This window comes from Amia ocellicauda, chromosome 15, assembly GCF_036373705.1.
Source record: "Amia ocellicauda isolate fAmiCal2 chromosome 15, fAmiCal2.hap1, whole genome shotgun sequence".
NCBI classification, from domain to species: Eukaryota; Metazoa; Chordata; class Actinopteri; order Amiiformes; family Amiidae; genus Amia; species Amia ocellicauda.
This window is the reverse complement of record NC_089864.1, coordinates 13,324,676-13,345,162: the sequence shown is the minus strand read 5'-3', so window position 1 is coordinate 13,345,162 and position 20,487 is coordinate 13,324,676. Positions and strand designations below refer to the sequence as shown.

Below are 20,487 nucleotides of genomic sequence, written 5' to 3'. Positions count from 1 at the left end.
TTTTAAGTTTAATAGCTAATATAGTTTGTGATAAATAACTATTGTAGTGATTATTACCTGTACCCAGTCTTAGCTAATATTTTTAATTGGAGCATTGTTGCTGTTTTTCCTTCCAGTTTGATTCTGGTTAATTTATATTCCTGTTTTCTTTGTTCTTTCCTCAGATTACTGAGTTCTCCGATTTAAGCCATTCTGCCTATTTAATCCACAAATCAGCGAATGAGTCCAAAATTCAAGGTCAGATTACTAGGGTAAATTATACTTGTGGTATATAAATGGTTGTTTAAATATTTAATACATGTTATATAGTTGGTTGGCTAACCCCCTATGACCTGGCATGTTAATTTGATTCTTTTGGACATGATGATACAGCAGACTTGTGTTAAAGTGCTTGGTTGCAAACATAAAATGAAAACCAAAATGGATTTTGCTAACTTAGTGAGAAAACATGAAGCTGAATCTGCAGGGGAAGCACTGCAAATCATCAGAAAGCTTAAAAGTACAGGCTTTGAGTGTAAGCTTTTTTCCCTCGGCTCACAATGAATTATATAATTGTAATTTAAGAATGTTATGAAATAGTTTAAATGTGGTAAAATGGCTTACACAATCTGATTGCAGTACTGATACTTCCCATGCTATTTTGTCTGTCCACTTTTGTCTGTAACAGTTGTTACGTATAATCTTTGCAACTTTATATTGGCTCTCTGGAATTTTAAAACTAATTGATTTTTATATCCAAAGATTACTAGGGGATATGTCAAGTCACAAAAATGACCAAAAAGTTAATAAACTTTGATTTATTTTCTGTTATTTTGAACCACACTGTTATTAGACAATGCAAATGTTGATTGACAATACACTGGTAAACTTTAAACAGTTTATCATTTCATTACAAACAGCACAAATACAGATTGAGACTTACTCACTTCAGGTTTCAGCCTTACAAAAATAGAATATACTTGTGCCAAATGAGTAAACTAATACAGTAAAGTCAACACTGAAGGAACACCAATTGTACATTATTTTCAAACAAATACAAATGTAGCGAGGAACTGACTTTGAGTGGACAACCCCCCTGATATGAACAAGTGGTTTGAAAAAACAAAACCAGTAATGCAGTGCTTTAAACATTAAAAAGATTGAATTATCTTATAACCCAACTGACATTTACTACAGTATATATAATTTTTTGTTTTTATTTGTTTCTTTTGGTCATATTAACTTGGTGAGTGAAAAATATAGTTCAGCCCTTATCCTTCATTTAGATAATGGATAGAAAGTATGGGGTATGGAAGTATTTTTAATAGGTTGGCTGAAGCATGTGCCTGTCCACCCTGATGCCCAGATGTGTGACTCATTAAAGTGCTGACACGCTGACTGAACACTGACATTTCAATAGTGACACATTGTGGAATTCAGAATATCCCACATTTTGAAATCCAGTTACACAAGTTGCTATTTTACAAGCTGGGTGGCTGTCTTATACAGTGTGTGTATTTATGTTTACTATATAAGTATAAAATGTAGCGTAAATATTGAGTTAAAATTAAAACATTGAGGTCGGCAGCATGCACTGACTTTCTATTAAAGAAAAGATAAGGAGGTGACATTCTAGTACAATGCACCATACTACAGTATACTTGTTTTGAAAATAGTTACTTACTCTAAAAACTTCAATCTAGAGCCTATACTCTTGGCACTGAGACACTTGCTTTGTAGGTATTGTAATGGTATTACATGGTGGCAAAGTCCATGTGATACTGAATGCTTTCCAAGTTAAAAAAAAAAAAGAGCTGTACATTGTTTATTGTGAAATTGTAATATAGATTCTATACTTGAGAGCGTTTTTCTATAAATCAATCCTCGCTAATAAAATGTTAGCTGGCAAAAAGAAAGACGGTAAAAACATACAAACATATACACAAACCACGACACATATAAATCAAATTAAAATGTAACAGCCTGGTACTTTTATTACAAATGCAATGGTCTAAAAGTATGTTCTGACTCCTGGTTAATTCTCTACACATCCTTATCAAACAAGGTTTTGTGTGTGTGTGTGTGTGTATATATATATCTGTATATATATAATATTTACCCCCTCTCTAAGTTGACAAGTGTTTTGTTTTTTTAAGGAACAATATGTTTGTAAATGGTTACATAGATATTTCAAGACACTAATTTAAGTCCTAGCAGGCATGAAAAGCATTTATTTTAAGGTTTGTTACACTCAGTTAATTTGGGAAGTAAACTTGTGTGGCGGAGAATGCATTATGACTTTGGCATTATATTGTCAAATTAACTTAAGTTGCAACCCTATATTTTGCTAAGCCAGCCAGTGCACATATCGGCGCCACTGCTTCATTTGAAATACATTATATAAAATAATAATCAAACATGAAATCAAAAGGCCTGTTTAGTTCAGTATTTCTTTGTTTGGGAAACAAAAACATCTGAAATACCAATGAGTCGTTTTTTGTTAAAATGGCATTTCAGTTAAGTCTATGAAGATAAGCATGTAGAAAATGTGCTCAATTGAAATGTGTTACACAAAAGAGAAGATGTTACAGAATGATGACACACAAATTAATAATGTACTTCACTTATTTGTTCTTTAAAACATAAGACAATTTTTTAATTTAACCTGAATGTTAATGGTGCAGAGTTTTTGGAGACTCTCTTCACACACACACACACACACACACACACACACACACACATATATATGAAAATTGGAAATACAGTGAAAAGCAATTATAAACCTAAACTTAAGCCAATTTTAGTGCACATAAAAATGAAGAAAAGCAAATGGAAGAGCAGGCAAAACACCAAAGTAGGCAAAGAGACTATTTAAAACTAGAGATGGGTTTTTGATGAAGATGAAATGGGCCTTCCCAGGTAATGCATACAGAATAATTTGGTGAGTGTGAATATAAATGAGGATTCAAAGTTAGTCTTCCCATGTTAGCACAGTTTCTCAAACGTTTCAGCTGCAGCTGGTGATTGGGAACTTTTTCTGTGAGAATATGAAGTCGCATATCTCAAAAGAGCGGAGCAGTTTATTCCTTTTTTATGTGTTATCTTGTTAATTATTATTATTATTTTTTTAAAGTGCAAGAGCATAAGGTCCAAATCAATTCAAACAAAATATATATATTTGGCAAGACTGGGATTTTGTTTATTTTATGATTTTTGCATCATTCAGACATTGATCGCTTCATGGTCCCCGTTTCAAGCATAGTGCCGGTTCTGCACTGCATGGCATGGAAGCTCAGACTTGGGAATACTGAAAAAGCAGAAGCTGGCTGATATCACACTAATCACGTATTTTAGAAAGGAAAAAGTTATCCTAGAGCTGAAGATTGCAACCTGCTATTTAAATGGCAAGCTAATATAATTTAAAACTCTAAGCAATTAATAGATCTGAATGGGATCACTCATTTTGTGTCTTAGATGATCAGTGATTCCTCGATTTATGTCTTTACAACCAGCTGGGGAATGAGTGCTTTAAACCTACATACTCACTGTTCAAATCAACAACGAAATCAAACCAAACATTATTTGCTGTTTCAGAAAGAATGCGGTTTCAGAATGTTCAGATGTTGGTATTAAACATATTAATGCATTTTAAGTTACTGTTGTATGTCTCCTTTGTTTTCTGCATATTTACAGTTGAATGACAACTTATTAATATACACGATCACATTGAAGATCAAGCAGGAACTGAAGCCGTTACGAATTTATCAGGTTGTTGTTTCGAGAACTAAACAGTTACAGACTCGATCATGGAAGCAGACTTGCCAGGAGAGTTTTGTTTTGCATTTTATGATTTTAACTGGTTAGCTGAATCACGACAAAATGAACCTCTTCCTTACATTAACTCGTGGAGTTGTTTATGGATTATGAAACATCTGGGGTCACGCGTACCTTGATAGAAGTGTTTAAAAGAGGCTTTAAAGCTTCCATTCATTCACTTGTGCAATATGGGATAGGAGAGGAATGACAAGGAGCATGAAGTGGGCTTTACACTGAGCAGACAGAGATGATAAATGCGAGAGAAAGTCTCCAAAGTTTACACAGGATACAAAAGGCGAGGATAAACAGAACTCTGGAAGCCTAAACCACTACCAGTAACAAATGCACTGGACTCCTTGTAGGACACCAGAGATGTACAGTAGTCAGACTGCAATTCTGTAGTCATGGAGATGCCCAGCTCTTACAAGACCACAGCATATTGTTTTACAGTTACTGGGGCCAGAGGTGGTCTAACCAAGTTTCTGTGAGAGAGTTCTAGCAATTCAGATCCTTAAACTGCTGGAATCGCTTGTAAACATAAATACAGATTTCAAATATAGACAACAGCTGTTGAAATGACTGCAACAAAAGGGGGAAAAAAAAGTATATAAATTGTTAGCCAACACTGAAACACAAAATGTGGTAGTAATACATTTGAGTGCCTTGATATGTAGAAAAAATAGATTTTTAAAATGTGGTTTATCAAAGAGAATGGAAAAACTGTGGGAAGAGAAATCACAAACTTTCTCAGTCATTGCACCCCCCTACCCCACTCCCTTCCACTCCAAACGTACTGTTTCTTCCCTTTAGTAACAATATTGATGCTGTAAGACAATCGGTTATAACAAGTTTTAAACCATTTTAGAAGGTAAACTTATTTCCAGCCTAAGAATTCTCTTTCATGGGAAAAGAAAAAACTAGCAAATATAGGGCATAACAAAATGAGGACATAACTACACAATTACAAATCCATCTTGATACTGGCTGATATGGCACAAAGAGGGCTCAATCTGCTATAAGGTAAAGGTGCTATCCTAGTGAGTCTAATGTATAAACTACAACTACTGTTAAGTTAGGATCTTGAAATGCATACAAAATAAGTCCAAATGAAGATATGCCCTGTGTCACTCAGTTGGAACCGTGAATGTTAATTGTATTTCATTGCAGATTTCAATAAGAAAAATCACATTTTTAAATCAAAAGTAAATAAATAAAGGCACAAATTTCCGAATCATCATGTTGGAGTCTTCTTTGATAGGAAATGCTTCTTTCACAAGACAAAGGACAGGTTTCCTGATATAAGCCGAGTGAATCTTGACAATTCGTCTGCAATATGCTCTGAAAGGGAACAAGAAAATATTTAGGTAAATTGGCATATCGAGAGAGACCACAATGTACATTACATATTTAATGTTTTTTTTCCCATTCACACACACACACACACACACACACACATTTCATTTGAAATAGTTATCTAGTGTTTAATTTCCTTTAATTAATATTGTTTATGAAATATATCTTTTGAGAGTTTGTTGAATATACACTCACCTAAAGGATTATTAGGAACACCATACTAATACTGTGTTTGACCCCCTTTCGCCTTCAGAACTGCCTTAATTCTACGTGGCATTGATTCAACAAGGTGCTGAAAGCATTCTTTAGAAATGTTGGCCCATATTGATAGGATAGCATCTTGCAGTTGATGGAGATTTGTGGGATGCACATCCAGGGCACGAAGCTCCCGTTCCACCACATCCCAAAGATGCTTTATTGGGTTGAGATCTGGTGACTGTGGGGGCCAGTTTAGTACAGTGAACTCATTGTCATGTTCAAGAAACCAATTTGAAATTATTCGACCTTTGTGACATGGTGCATTATCCTGCTGGAAGTAGCCATCAGAGGATGGGTACATGGTGGTCATAAAGGGATGGGCATGGTCAGAAACAATGCTCAGGTAGGCCGTGGCATTTAAACGATGCCCAGTTGGCACTAAGGGGCCTAAAGTGTGCCAAGAAAACATCCCCCACCCCATTACACCACCACCACCAGCCTGCACAGTGGTAACAAGGCATGATGGATCCATGTTCTCATTCTGTTTACGCCAAATTCTGACTCTACCATCTGAATGTCTCAACAGAAATCGAGACTCATCAGACCAGGCAACATTTTTCCAGTCTTCAACTGTCCAATTTTGGTGAGCTTGTGCAAATTGTAGCCTCTTTTTCCTATTGGTAGTGGAGATGAGTGGTACCCGGTGGGGTCTTCTGCTGTTGTAGCCCATCCGCCTCAAGGTTGTACGTGTTGTGGCTTCACAAATGCTTTGCTGCATACCTCGGTTGTAACGAGTGGTTATTTCAGTCAAAGTTGCTCTTCTATCAGCTTCAATCAGTCGGCCCATTCTCCTCTGACCTCTAGCATCAACGAGGCATTTTCGCCCACAGGACTGCCGCATACTGGATGTTTTTCCCTTTTCACACCATTCTTTGTAAACCCTAGAAATGGTTGTGCGTGAAAATCCCAGTAACTGAGCAGATTGTGAAATACTCAGACCGGCCCGTCTGGCACCAACAACCATGCCACGCTCAAAATTGCTTAAATCACCTTTCTTTCCCATTCAGACATTCAGTTTGGAGTTAAGGAGATTGTCTTGACCAGGACCACACCCCTAAATGCATTGAAGCAACTGCCATGTGATTGGTTGGTTAGATAATTGCATTAATGAGAAATTGAACAGGTGTTCCTAATAATCCTTTAGGTGAGTGTATATTCTGTATGTAGAAAAACTAAAGATTCCATGTCATTGTTAAGAAGTACTTTCAAACTATTTTTAATATGAAACTATGTAAGGGCCTTAAAATGTGACTAGTACAAGTACAAATAAAAATGTTGAATTGGAGAGTTTGTCACAATATATTTTGGTTGTATTTGGTTGCGCACCAAGTAATACTAAATACTTACACAATACTTATTCTACATATACCATAATATATTTAGTTGAAATGCATAGACTCTGTTGGAGCTGACAGATGATCATTTGTAATACATATATATACATATACACTCACCTAAAGGATTATTAGGAACACCATACGAATACTGTGTTTGACCCCCTTTCACCTTCAGAACTGCCTTAATTCTACGTGGCATTGATTCAACAAGGTGCTGAAAGCATTCTTTAGAAATGTTGGCCCATATTGATAGGATAGCATCTTGCAGTTGATGGAGATTTGTGGGATGCACATCCAGGGCACGAAGCTCCCGTTCCACCACATCCCAAAGATGCTCTATTGGGTTGAGATCTGGTGACTGCGGGGGCCAGTTTAGTACAGTGAACTCATTGTCATGTTCAAGAAACCAATTTGAAATGATTCGACCTTTGTGACATGGTGCATTATCCTGCTGGAAGTAGCCATCAGAGGATGGGTACATGGTGGTCATAAAGGGATGGACATGGTCAGAAACAATGCTCAGGTAGGCCGTGGCATTTAAACGATGCCCAATTGGCACTAAGGGGCCTAAAGTGTGCCAAGAAAACATCCCCCACACCATTACACCACCACCACCAGCCTGCACAGTGGTAACAAGGCATGATGGATCCATGTTCTCATTCTGTTTACGCCAAATTCTGACTCTACCATCTGAATGTCTCAACAGAAATCGAGACTCATCAGACCAGGCAACATTTTTCCAGTCTTCAACTGTCCAATTTTGGTGAGCTTGTGCAAATTGTAGCCTCTTTTTCCCATTTGTAGTGGAGATGAGTGGTACCCGGTGGGGTCTTCTGCTGTTGTAGCCCATCCGCCTCAAGGTTGTACGTGTTGTGGCTTCACAAATGCTTTGCTGCATACCTCGGTTGTAACGAGTGGTTATTTCAGTCAAAGTTGCTCTTCTATCAGCTTGAATCAGTCGGCCCATTCTCCTCTGACCTCTAGCATCAACAAGGCATTTTCGCCCACAGGACTGCCGCATACTGGATGTTTTTCCCTTTTCACACCATTCTTTGTAAACCCTAGAAATGGTTGTGCGTGAAAATCCCAGTAACTGAGCAGATTGCGAAATACTCAGACCGGCCCGTCTGGCACCAACAACCATGCCACGCTCAAAATTGCTTAAATCACCTTTCTTTCCCATTCAGACATTCAGTTTGGAGTTCAGGAGATTGTCTTGACCAGGACCACACCCCTAAATGCATTGAAGCAACTGCCATGTGATTGGTTGGTTAGATAATTGCATTAATGAGAAATTGAACAGGTGTTCCTAATAATCCTTTAGGTGAGTGTACATTCATTGGAGAGAGATGAGATCAGAAACGGTGACAGATTTATTTTCCAGAATGGTCCATTTCCGTTTCAAGCTGGTAAAACTGCTGACATGCATAACAATGTTTCATTAAAAGGGCTCTCAAAATTTCTGTCTGCTAAGTGCTGAATCAATACCGTTTCTCCTTCATGAATGTTGTATATCTTTAATGCCTGCTTGCAAAGACAGATCTCAGCTATTTCATCCACATTCTATTAAAATGATCAATATACTATATAGACTTTAGCAGGCACTTTTTAATTGAATATGAAAAATTAAGTATGAAAAAGTAATGCTGCACAAAACTATAGTCTTCTTAACTGCTTATACAAAGCAAATTTCCAGTTTCTACTAATTTCCCTGAATCTCTGCCATGAAGGCTTTGAGTCAAATTATATAAACAAACTAAATAAAGTGAGATTTTAGGACCTGCTGAGTAGTATGCAGAGGTTTAAATTATCTTGATTAATTTTATTTGTTTTGCAAAAAGAATTAGTAGTGGCAACATTCCTCTGCTAAGGTTCTGATTCATAATCAAATGTTTATATGGACTCCTCACTTTCCTCATCCAAACAATGTGGGGAAGCAATAAAAAAGGCAAACAGGATGTCAGGGTATATTGTCAAAAGTGTAGAATTGAGAACAAGGGCAGTGATGTTCAGACTGTACAATGCACTAGTTAGAGCTCATCTGGATACTGTGGACAGTTCTGGGCTCCACACTTCAAGAAAGATATCGCTGCTCTAGAGGCAGTTCAGAGGAGAGCAACCAGACTCATTCCAGGTCTGAAGGGAACGTCCTACTGAGAGACTGAGGACCTGAACCTTCTCACCCTGGAACAGAGGAGACTACGTGGGGACTTGATCCAAGTCTTCAAAATCATGAAAGGCATCGACCACATCAAACCAGAGGAGCTTTTTCAGATCAGCAGGGACACACGCACCCGGGGACACAAATGGAAATTGGGCTTCAAGGCATTCAAGACAGAAAACAGGAGACACTTCTTCACACAGAGAGGCGTCACAATCTGAACAAACTCCCCAGCAATGTGGTAGAAGCTGAAAATTTGGGAACATTTAAAAATAGACTGGATAGGATCCTTGGATCACTTAGTTATTAATGGACACCAAACAAGCACAATGGGTCGAAAGGCCTCTCATTTGTCAACTTTATGTTCTTATTAGGTATTCACTTTTCATTTTTATTAATAATTTTCTGTCTAACAGAGAACTGCTATAATGAGTTACACTTTCCTGGAGATCTTATTCAAAACATGTCCAATAACATAGCCAATATTTACAATGAGTTATGTTCTAAAATACCTGCACTCTTTGGAAAGGATGGTATTCCACACTTGATATATTAATTTACTGCACATATTGTGCTTTTTGTTTAATTTTAAGACTATTATACCTATTATTCATCTTATAAGTAAACATTCAGTAATTAGCTAATAGTTAATGTGATGTCATGACTCTCACAGGGCCTTACACATAGACAGTGTTCGTTTGCCGCAGCAACAGTTGAGTTTCTTCACTAATCATAAACTGCACGTGCATGGAACATTTAAAAAAAAATGATTTATGGCCTTGACTTCAGCTATTTTAGAATCTAACATAAACAAGAATTCACTGAATGCAAATAGGGTGACTAAAATGCCATAATTTTTTTAACTTTATGTCAATGTCAAAATGTCAGTTTATACAACCTATGCTTAACCACAATGTGGCAAATATTCTCACAATATAGTGTGAACACCGGAATTTCTCTTGGGAAATTATTTTGGACTATTCAGAATAGCCTATAAGGAAAATATGCCTTGTCAGAATGAATCCCGTTTTACTCATACTAATATTATTAGTCTTATTTTTTTTAATTTTTTGTTTTGTTTAATCCTAATGGCTTCATTCAGTGTGCTACCTCATTAATAACTTATTTCTGGAGACGCCTGCCTGTGCTCACAGATGACTGATTCAAACATGCCTCTCTTTGCTTGCCATCTCGGCCATTATTCGCAGAGCTGAAGACATATCCAGCCCCAGGCAAAATCAGCCTGTTCTCCTTCTCTGACTAAAGACAGATACCCAAAGTCACTACCACTCACAAATGGACAATACACCCATGTGCATGAAATACTGAAGGCTAAAAGCGCACTCGCTCTAATTACCTAAATATAATGCACAGACAGATTTATTTTGTCCTGCTTTAAAACATCGCTGAATGTGAAATATTAGTGCATGTTTGCTTTTATAATTGCAATTAATTATTAATACATGTAAAGTAAATGTAAAGCTTATACCAATGGTGGACAACTAGCATCCCCTAGGTGCAATATATGTATCCAAATAACATTATATTATTTGTTTCTTAGACATGTGCCTTCCAGACACGTGCAATGCCAAAGTGTGAAGCTTACTGTGACTGTGATAATTTTGTAAAATCTTGTATGTGTGTATATATATATATATATATATATACACTCACCTAAAGGATTATTAGGAACACCTGTTCAATTTCTCATTAATGCAATTATCTAACCAACCAATCGCATGGCAGTTGCTTCAATGCATTTAGGGGTGTGGTCCTGGTCAAGACAATCTCCTGAACTCCAAACTGAATGTCTGAATGGGAAAGAAAGGTGATTTAAGCAATTTTGAGCGTGGCATGGTTGTTGGTGCCAGACGGGCCGGTCTGAGTATTTCACAATCTGCTCAGTTACTGGGATTTTCACGCACAACCATTTCTAGGGTTTACAAAGAATGGTGTGAAAAGGGAAAAACATCCAGTATGCGGCAGTCCTGTGGACGAAAATGCCTTGTTGATGCTAGAGGTCAGAGGAGAATGGGCCGACTGATTCAAGCTGATAGAAGGGCAACTTTGACTGAAATAACCACTCGTTACAACCGAGGTATGCAGCAAAGCATTTGTGAAGCCACAACACGTACAACCTTGAGGCGGATGGGCTACAACAGCAGAAGACCCCACCGGGTACCACTCATCTCCACTACAAATAGGAAAAAGAGGCTACAATTTGTACAAGCTCACCAAAATTGGACAGTTGAAGACTGGAAAAATGTTGCCTGGTCTGATGAGTCTCGATTTCTGTTGAGACATTCAGATGGTAGAGTCAGAATTTGGCGTAAACAGAATGAGAACATGGATCCATCATGCCTTGTTACCACTGTGCAGGCTGGTGGTGGTGGTGTAATGGTGGGGGGGGTGTTTTCTTGGCACACTTTAGGCCCCTTAGTGCCAATTGGGCATCGTTTAAATGCCACGGCCTACCTGAGCATTGTTTCTGACCATGTCCATCCCTTTATGACCACCATGTACCCATCCTCTGACGGCTACTTCCAGCAGGATAATGCACCATGTCACAAAGGTCGAATCATTTCAAATTGGTTTCTTGAAAATGACAATGTTCACTGTACTAAACTGGCCCCCACAGTCACCAGATCTCAGCCCAATAGAGTATCTTTGGGATGTGGTGGAACGGGAGCTTCGTGCCCTGGATGTGCATCCCACAAATCTCCATCAACTGCAAGATGCTGTCCTATCAATATGGGCCAACATTTCTAAAGAATGCTTTCAGCACCTTGTTGAATCAATGCCACGTAGAATTAAGGCAGTTCTGAAGGCGAAAGGGGGTCAAACACAGTATTAGTATGGTGTTCCTAATAATCCTTTAGGTGAGTGTATATATATATATATATATATATATATATATATACCATATAAGAAACCAATTTGAAATGATTCGACCTTTGTGACATGGTGCATTATCCTGCTGGAAGTAGCCATCAGAGGATGGGTACATGGTGGTCATAAAGGGATGGACATGGTCAGAAACAATGCTCAGGTAGGCCGTGGCATTTAAACGATGCCCAATTGGCACTAAGGGGCCTAAAGTGTGCCAAGAAAACATCCCCCACACCATTACACCACCACCACCAGCCTGCACAGTGGTAACAAGGCATGATGGATCCATGTTCTCATTCTGTTTACGCCAAAATCTGACTCTACCATCTGAATGTCTCAACAGAAATCGAGACTCATCAGACCAGGCAACATTTTTCCAGTCTTCAACTGTCCAATTTTGGTGAGCTTGTGCAAATTGTAGACTCTTTTTCCTATTTGTAGTGGAGATGAGTGGTACCCGGTGGGGTCTTCTGCTGTTGTAGCCCATCCGCCTCAAGGTTGTACGTGTTGTGGCTTCACAAATGCTTTGCTGCATACCTCGGTTGTAACGAGTGGTTATTTCAGTCAAAGTTGCTCTTCTATCAGCTTGAATCAGTCGGCCCATTCTCCTCTGACCTCTAGCATCAACAAGGCATTTTCGCCCACAGGACTGCCGCATACTGGATGTTTTTCCCTTTTCACACCATTCTTTGTAAACCCTAGAAATGGTTGTGCGTGAAAATCCCAGTAACTGAGCAGATTGTGAAATACTCAGACCGGCCCGTCTGGCACCAACAACCATGCCACGCTCAAAATTGCTTAAATCACCTTTCTTTCCCATTCAGACATTCAGTTTGGAGTTCAGGAGATTGTCTTGACCAGGACCACACCCCTAAATGCATTGAAGCAACTGCCATGTGATTGGTTGGTTAGATAATTGCATTAATGAGAAATTGAACAGGTGTTCCTAATAATCCTTTAGGTGAGTGTATATATATATATTCAATACCCAGCCTCTGGATAGTCTGTGAATATGCTCTGGATGATTGAGCACTGTGGGATGTTTAAGGACCTCAAATGCTGATCACTCATTATCACAGGTTGCTAAACACTGAGTTATACACCATTATGTAACTTAAAAGGATCACGAATTGTGTTGCTTTTGTAACTTTTATTGACTTCTGACTCTGCGTGACGCATGTTGGCTAGAGCTGTTACAGGATGAAATCAGAGCCTGCATAGGTTTCACTGCTGAGTAAGTTACATCAGAGCTAATTTGGGATTAAAAGTTTGGAGAGATTGCTATTATTCTTTACAGTTGTGTAAACCATTTTCACAGTATTGATATCTGCATTTAGTGTTCCCTGCCAGACACTGGTTGGACCCATTTAGATTTGCTGTGCATCAGTTGTGCTGTGTAAGTGGCTGTCCATTTTATGATGTAAACACTCCCACTCTACTGGGAAAGTGCAAAACTCATTTCGACAGAATTTCAAAGAATGCTTTCCTTCATACCTGACATCGATTCCCACTCAATGTAGTTTTAAAACTACTGAAGACAAATGTGGTAAAAGCAGTGCTTTAATGCAGTTAAGTAACCTTACTCAAATTGAAGTGGCTTAAAGCTTACTATCAGGCACAATTTTATGTTTTTGATTTTAATTGTTATTTTTTTCCCCGCACACTTAGAATAATAATAATAATTGTTATTATTATTATTATTATTATTATTATTATTATTATTATTATTATTATTATTTTTATTTCTTGGCAGACGCCCTTATCCAGGTGCTGAAATTGAACTTAACTATGCTAATTCATACTCTTGATTACTTATATATTGTTAGCACTTCTGACATTGTACTGTACTACGTCTACCCCACCCAATTAGCACAAACCAGGGATGTACTAGGATTTAGGCTTATTGTATTGTGTACTGATTGTATTTACTGCACTTTGTAATACTATAAAAATGTTAATTGAGAAAGGTGTAAGTCACTCTGGGCAAGTGCATGTACAAATAAATTAATATGTGATACATATACTAAAACAGAATAAATACTTTGCTATTCTAAAAGAAAGTTGTTCCCCATTTAATAAAACATGCATTCAGATGCATCTTTCTTATTCACCACAGATTCCTCAAGAAAGACAGTGAAAAGAAGTTGGTTTTGTTTATTAACCTTGGCATGAATGAACTACTGTAAATGACATGAGAAATATATATACAAGTTCTTTGCTATATATAATGAACCATTCATGGTTAAGGAGAGAGATTATTTTGGAGCACTAAATTGTATCTAAACGTTGAGTTTACACATACAATCCTTACTTATTAGTTTATCATTAACACTTGTATTTTCGAAAGTAATTTCAGTAAAATTTGCTGTGCTGTGTCTTTGTACTGCATCTTTTTTGTACTCTTTCCAAACCGGTTTGGCTTCTCATGCATAGTTCTCGAAGGACTGTCTGTCAAGAAGTGTAATAATACATTTCTCCTCATAGACTACAATTATGGGATCATGCCTAACTCAATACCTGGGTGGCATAACTGTCCATCATCAGGCATTTAATACACATATGGAGAAAAGACACATTAATGGCATGGAAATCTATCAAGGAAATAAAGTCCATTTGATTTCTGAAGGTCACTCTAGTCAGTGAGGTCATTGCCAAGAGATGCATACTGACCATGTTTCTAAGATGACCCTGTTAAAAGTGGTAAAAGTAGTTTACCTTAAAAATGCTCAAAAGTATTAAGCAGTTGGGCTAATAAATTACCATATCTGTATTTACTGACAGTTTGAATGCCAAAGGTTTCACATAGAAAATGCAAATACATGGCTCTAGACAACCCTCGCAGTCTCTCTGCATTCACTTGTGATTATTGTCCATCATCACTGCATACCAGCCTAGCCTGGATTTCACAGTGTTATATCCAGTGATCTTCTACTTCCATACAATATTCCCTACGGTGAACTCTGTGGACTGAAATGTCTCCGCTGTATTATGGACTGACATGCAAGTGATATAGCATCTGAGTTCCATTCCAGTTTGAAATCTGGTTGACTTCAATGCCCTTGACAGAGAAGCCAGAGACTGTCTATAATAGGTGGGAGATTGCCTTTATATACCTTTTGATGGCTACACACATCACATTTATCCTCTGGTCCAAACTGTGGTCCCAATTCTGTAGTCACTGTCAGGTATTTACGTGTGGGTCATTGTTTGCTGCTCTTACTACATTCACATGTAAGAAAATAGCAGGACAACAGTGGCACCCAAAATGGCATGAATTTAAATTTGTTAAGTAACAGTAACAGTAACAGCTAGGAAGTGTGGGAATGCATTTGACACAAAATACATCCGTGGTTTCAGATCTGTCATTTTCCTAGAAGTTAATCTGTCCTGTAATAACAGATGGCAAAGGGTTGGGCGCCTGTGGACACAGCAGAAATTGTGTGACTCCTGGAGTTATGAATGATTGCGTCGTCTTAAGCATTAAGTTGGATCAGTTTAATCTACAACAGCATATGCAGCGACTGCAGGCCAAAGCTACGCAGAAGGATCCTTGTGTCATGTGTCTCTTTATTTTCCCCAAGTGAATAAATGAAAGAAACCTTGTATTCAAAAGTTTAGCTCAACAACATAAGTCTTTTATCAGTCTCTGGAGGCTGGGAAAACACATTTGTTATCTGTTGGCTGTCACTGTGTTGCTTTTATGTTTATCGCTGGATGATCTGAAGTTTTATTTTTCATCAAATCCGTGTGTGTGTAAGTGTGGAGAGTTCCAGGGGATTATGGGTTTAGTTCATACTCAATGGGTACTGTTCAATTTTTTCCTGGATTTGCTACGTTTCATAGTATTAGTTATTAAAATGATTTTAAAATACATTTTCTATTATATTTAATTTAACTATTACTTCTTACATCTAACCAAATCATTGCTTTTATTGAGTAGGGTTGTTCTCGTCAATGTTGAGCGTTACATTAATGGTTCTTTTCCGTTATGATTTATAGCCTTTCAAATAAATTCACACTGAACAGTACATTGACCTTGGGTAATGCTAAGTAGCCTTTGTTGCAGGTCATAACTGACTGTGAGCTATGCTATATAAATCACCAAGATTGGAACCAAGAGGTACTGATAGGGTCTTTTTAAAGCAAGTGTTTTATTTTAATGTATTTGCTTCTCCTAGTATTGATGGATAATTAATGGTGATTAAACCATAAATATGACCATAAGGAAGATTGCAAATGAGAGCAGGCCATTGTGCCCATCTTAGTCAATCCTAAATCAGTCTGCTTTTACCACATGGTTTGGTTTCCTTTGGATATCTCCAACATACATGTGTAGAATAAAATACAAAGCCAAGCAGACTATATAAAATACAAAGCTGTGGTAGAGATACCAAGCGACTATGGAAATGAACAGTTCTCATTTCAGACTTATTTTCATCTGTGACACCGCAGTCTTTGGTTCCTCTATATCACACCATTCATTCGTATCTATTTGTGTTCATAACTTTATTTTAATATTCATAAAATATTGTCCATGGCCCCATGTGCCAGCTTGTATTGAGAATAAGTGCTTCTCCCTCCGGCTCCACCATCTGTAGGTGCTGCACACACATACAGGAACTGTGCTGCAGATATCAGGTTTTCACATTTGTGTAAGACTTTGGAACACACAGCTTTCTGTGGAAGCCAGGCTGCAGCCCGGACACATGCTTACTGAACTCAATTCATACGCTCCTGGGACGCTGCAAACAAACTGTACCATATGCCACACAATCTGGAAATCCAAAGCAAAATCTAAAGTACCACTACTACTTCTAGCTCACTGTTCTTCTTCTTCTTCTTCTTCTTCTTCTTCTTCTTCTTCTTCTTCTTCTTCTTCATAGTGAAAGTGTATGTTCTTTCAATGTATAATTCAAAACTACTTTTTAAAACAATTCATGATTTTTTGTCTCAGACTGACATACAATTAATAAACAGGATTTTTCTACAGGCTTTATATGCATCTTATTGTGTAGTTTAATTCGATTTTGAAAATGCAGTGCTACTGTACTACTGTATTACTGAGATTAATACACTTTGGCTCATATGATCATTGATGAACGTCGGTGCTATGTTATGACTAATTAATATTTGATTACTTCAGATGACAAATAAAATGCTTTATATCTTAACAACTCAGCAATGTTTCATATGTCTGTATGCAGTGTTATATGTATAAACACACATCCCATTATCAGGGGAAACAAATGAACATCAACATCTGGCTGAGGATTAAGTGTGTTTCCTTGGGGAGGCAGGAAGCACATGTAACCAAACCCAGCAGCCTTATTGGATTGTCTGCTTTTTAACATGATAGAAAAATATGTTTTTACTTCTGCCTAGGATGATAAATAGATGCAAAGCAATTGAGGAATAACATATCTGGGTGCCTGAATGGGGTATTGGAATGACCTTTGAACCCCAGTTCTGGGAAGAAATAGAAAGTTTTTCTGTTTTAAGTAAGATATCCAGTAGGTGGCGGCAGTGCTCCATATGTACATCTGTGGCTCACCTATCACAGCAGTATATCTGAAGCTTAAGCATGCATGTAGGTCACTAGAGTATAATTTATATCAGATAATATTGACTTGTTGTAATAATACCAAGTACGAGAGGGCAATTTAACCACACATCATCAATGTTTTGCTTATTGCTATTAAAGAACATTTTGTTTCTCAGCTGCAGTAGAGTTCAGTCACATCTCTGTGCTTGTTATTGCCAAATGAACAACATATTTGTAAATCATTATTACCTTTTTGTATTGGATATATATGTGTATGTGTGTTTATATATTTTGCCTTAATGTGTGTATTTACAAGTGCTGTTTATTCTTCAAGGGAAATTGTACAAGGCACACATCAACAGATCAGTACAGAGAGAAAAATAGCAATGCAAACGAAAGACAAGTGTGTCGAATGGCAGTGTTTGAAAGTACAAGGTTCCTACAGTAGTTGGATAGCCAACACTTATAGTTCTTTATATTTCAAGTCCTCATTAATTCTCGTCATATCAAAAGCAATCAGGAGGAAACATGAAATGATGTGAAGAGTTGCATCTCAAAACCTCTTTTTTAAAATCTGTGCTTCATTGTCTTTAGAAAATGTCAGTTGATTTAATAAGGTCTGCTGATTCCACTGCTGCTTGCATTCCTATTATTCTGAGTACGGTGTGTGAAGGTGTAGGCCTCTGCGTGGCTTTATTCATACTGCGTTTCTAGAAGGCAAGCTTTCCTCCAGCGTTTGATAGACGGCCAGAGGAACAGTGTGTTGTTTGTGTGGGTAAACCCAGGCTCCCCCACTGGAATGAGGTAATGTCCATTCCACCACAAGGTGCTTCCCCTCTTGTCTTTAAGCCGTTTTCAGTTGTCCTGGGACTATAGTTACCATGTCTAAGCATTCACATGTATGACCATTGCGTGAGAAGCATGCGGGCCTGGTGTGTGCACGTCCCTGCCTAGAGTGGACAAACCTGTACACCTTGCAGATACATATGACTCAAGAGTTCAGATAAGAGTTCAAATGTAGATCAAACTAGAAGAGAAAATGTGAAAATCTCTGCATGATGTGAGATTACGTGATTCTTAGACATGTGTATTGTGTACACACCAGTTATAAACAAGCATGTTGTCTAGTTGTATAATTTGTTGTTATCTTATTTTAACTGTAAATACTGCTTCGGTCTTTTACAAATATGCCTCATATCTATATTAAGGCTATATCACTGCATTTAGCGTCTCGGTTTACTTCTATTTCGCATAGGATATTTTTAGATTGAATCTAACATCCATTTAATGACGCTAAAGCAGATTAATTCCTGCTTAATTCAATGTTACCAGTGTTTATTTTCTGTTCTCTCACAACCACTGGTAGAGACGGTCTGCTCTTCTGCAGTTCTTCCAAATGTCTCAATAAATCCTTTTTATTATGGCCCTGTGGCAGGAGGAAGCTGCACCCAGGGTACATTTCCCTGCAGCCCTTCTGATGGTGATGACGAATGTAAGACCCATCCAGTCAATTAGGCACTTCAGGTGCAAATAGTCATCTTTAATTCAGTGTCATCTCACATTAGCTTGTATGAACTACGATAACTTGTTTGTAAAATAAAAAATTAACACCTTTACCTCTCTGACACTATACTAATAGAATTGTGTGATTCAGCTCTATAAAGTTCAATAGTATATGGTGGAGTCTCAAAAAGTATCACTTGCGTATCCTGCCGTGGATGATGTTTTTGAATTGGGTTACAGATTCCCTTTGACTCCTTCCAGAAAAATAATGAAAAGAAGCAGAAATCCAAATTGATTTGGTTTAGTAATATTGTCCATACCCCTGAACTGTTAATACCGTAAAAACAATCAATGATTGTGCAGAAAAGCACAATAATGTTTTGGTTTGGATTTCATATTTCTGTTTTTATACCTTTTTTTTTGGTATGCCAAAACTTGAGAAGAGCAGAGGGAGCCTTGACAAACTATCTATTATCTACACATTTGTGATCACTTTAAAATCCATTGTAATACTTTTGTTTTGGGGGTTGGGTGTGCGTCTGACTCCTGTGTCTGATAACTGATATACATATTTGACAGGTTATATTTACCCTCTAAAATGTATTTCCTTAGAGAACAGTAGTTGCTTCTGTGATTGTTGTGCACTGTGCTTATTGTTTCAACATCGGATCAAAACAATGTGAGCAGAGGCTAGCAGGTGTAGCGTGTGAGGGATGACCACAATGCCCAAAAGGCCACAGGGGAATAAAACACAGACAGATTCTGTCCACCATAGATTCATTGTGATGGAAAGATAAAGACAGCTTGAGGTTGAGGAGCAAGGTCAGAAATGTCTCAAGGTACTTTTAAAGAGAGTGATTTACCACCCTTCTGCCCTCAAGGTTCAGCGATGATGCTTTAGTGCTCTGTACTTTTCATCACCTTTACATTCAAGAGGGTGATGCTCAGAGAGGTCTTTGGGAGACAATACATGGCACCTTTTCGAAGACACAGCCTAAATTTATATTTGAGGAATATTCTGCTGAGATTACCAGCTACTTCCAGATCTTACCCATTTGACTATGGCAGTTAATCTCTCTCTCTGTCTCTCATGGTCACATGATCAGCATGACCCCAGTCCTGCATCGCACTGTGCAGACAGAGCGTGCAGTCAAGGCATCAGGACAGTCCAAATGCTTGGCCTAAGCTAGTGGCTCTGATTGCTCCTTCAGAGACGGTGATTGATTTTATCCTGATTCCATCAGTGAACCTACAATTAGCTACCCCTCCAGCTACAGAGGAATCAGCACCCTCTCTGCTCCCTACACCCTGTCAACACCTTGCACACCTCCTGTGAACAAACAGCCACTGCAACACATTCATACTTAGCACTCACTGCTACGTCTGCAACACAACAAGCAAAAAAGCTCAGTAAGAAGCCAAGAATGTGTTTTATCCAGACAGCATCCAGAAAAGCCATAAAACGGTCAACAGGATTGCTTGCTTGTGCTGCATAAAGGTCAGAAATCAAATGAAGGTAAAGTCTAAAATGATATAATCCTGTATAATTGAGCACATTTAGACAGCCTGTGCAATTGTTGTCACTTATAAGGGTAATATATTGGACAGTGTTGTACTTGAAAGAGCAAAGTCAAGCAGACGAAATATTG

The 20,487-nt window shown here is 38.0% G+C and overlaps 1 protein-coding gene across 1 annotated transcript in view; it reads right to left on the bottom strand.

Moving 5' to 3' along the window:
- Positions 1 to 815: 815 nt before the first annotated feature.
- Positions 816 to 20,487, bottom strand: part of LOC136771815 (potassium voltage-gated channel subfamily A member 5) — a 42,039-nt gene continuing 22,367 nt past the window's right edge. The window contains exon 2 of the mRNA XM_066724342.1: positions 816 to 5,133. The gene's annotated coding sequence lies outside the window, so the exon portion shown is untranslated. The remainder of the gene's footprint in view (positions 5,134 to 20,487) is intronic.